Source organism: Octodon degus, unplaced genomic scaffold (genome assembly GCF_000260255.1).
Source record: "Octodon degus isolate 3935 unplaced genomic scaffold, OctDeg1.0 scaffold00217, whole genome shotgun sequence".
In the NCBI taxonomy this organism is placed as follows: domain Eukaryota; kingdom Metazoa; phylum Chordata; class Mammalia; order Rodentia; family Octodontidae; genus Octodon; species Octodon degus.
Genome location: NW_004524793.1, coordinates 551,853 through 553,944, shown reverse-complemented (window position 1 = coordinate 553,944; position 2,092 = coordinate 551,853).

Genomic DNA, 2,092 nt, shown 5'->3' with positions numbered 1-2,092 from the left:
TAAGTCCAAAAATCTAACTATATACAACCTTGAAGCAGGACAGTCCCTCAACATTTTTTTTCCTGTCTCTTGCCTTCATTCACCACCCCCTTCTTTTTGAACAATCATCTACCCGAGAGACAGCACAGCAGCAACTGGCATGTCAGGACAAGCAACCCATATTCAGAAGACCAGAATGACAGGCACTCCAAGCATGAAACTACTATTACAGATTACCATCTTCAGTGCAGTTGCTTAGTTCACAGGTATCAGTATATATAGTTATCAGGGTGAAAATCTTTCCAATTAACTGCTAGATTAAAAAATCTTCTGGAGATTTGCAGGATCATTGCCTTACCCATCTTGTACATATAACTGTATGGCTTGTCTCTGTCATGTTTCCTAGCTCTTCTCCTTTACTGTCCATTTTTCTTGAGCCTTGCCTGCCCCGCCACTTACCTAGCACATCCTCCTGTGATTGCCTCACCATTTTCCTCATTGTAGCTGTGATCAATAAATGCTGAGGTTCTGGCTGCCTTGCAGCCTGTCATTCCCTATGAGTACAGCCCATCCCAGATCCCCAATGAATTACTATTTGCCTCTTCCTCTTTCTTTTTCCGATGATCCATAACACTTTGATGGAAACTGGGGACTCACCTTAGGGGTCCCCAAAACATAAACATTTTATTTCTAACAACTTTCTAAATTATTAGAGAAAAATAACCTATGGCTATACCCCAGTAGATGTGGGAGGGTTAATCATAGTGCATAGTGCATAGAAGGCCTGGCCTCTTGCGCACCATGACATAAAAGTGTCTTGTGAGCTAGAAATTGTTAAAAGATTTAATGTTTAAGTAAAAAGTTATAATGAACTAGAGTCTCTAGATGACAACATGGTGGACACTTTACTTGGTACAGAAAGAAATCCCTACTCTTGCAAGTTAGTTAATGTGTATCTTACAGTCTTTCCTGCTTCCAAATTGGTAAGAAAGGAAGAGAAATAAAAAAGAAAAGAAAATAGCAATAGGAAAATGAAACGAAAATATCGCATGAAGAAAATGTAAAAAAACTCAGGTATCATCATTTTTACTGATTTGTTTTGTAAAATTATATTTATGCAATGGAGTTTCGAACTGGGTTCTTGAAAAGATATAATTGAATTTTATCATGATGGGGCTGATATATTTAGAGTAAGAGGCCATTCCAGTTGAGGAATAGATTTCATAAAGATTAACATTAGAATAATTACATGTTACTTGTGAAAGAACACAATAGGTAGGATGCTACCATGTAATCTGGCTTATAAATTAAACCTGGTCAGTAGTTTTTGAATATAAATATTTTTTTGACTCAGGAATGGAAAGCCCAAGCTTTACAACACTAAGCCATGTTAAATCTTAATTGTATTTTAAATGTTTCTAATGTACAGTGTTTTTCTTGCGAGGAGTAAATATCATTTAATTTACTAAAACATATAATAAAGGTCATGCCTACTTTTTTTTCCTCTCCGACACCTTTGCGCATTCATCTCATTGTCTGACTGTTTACCTCATGCATTTAGTAATATAAATTCCTTGGCATTTAGCTGGCTCTTTTTCCCCTTGTGGTTTGAAGTTCTTTTCCTTTTTTAATTAGATTGACCTTTCGGTTCACTTGAATGCCCTCATCCTGACAAAGAATAACTGTTCTCTTCTACGGTTACCAGAATTGAACGGAGAAAGACTGAAAACGCTGACAGAAAATGATAATTTTTGATGCAGTGTTCTTAGTAACATATTGTATAATTGTGACTTTTCACATTGGCTGACATAGAAAAAAATACCTGCTCTGCCCAATTCTCAGAGATTTACGTTCATATTTTCCCAAGTTACCGCTTTTGTGGGCTTCTTAAGACAAACGTAGTTTAATTGACTTTTAAATGTCTCCTGGCAGCTGACCTGCTTTATGGTTCTAAACCTCGACGTGTAATAGGGTTTGAGTGAAAATAATATCGCGTCATCGTCACTGCCACTCTGTTGTACTGAGTATGTGCGTTTGATACGCGTATGCAGGTACATGCCTAGGTATACATATTCTTATGTATGCTGCAGCTTTATTTTCTTTCTTTTTTTTT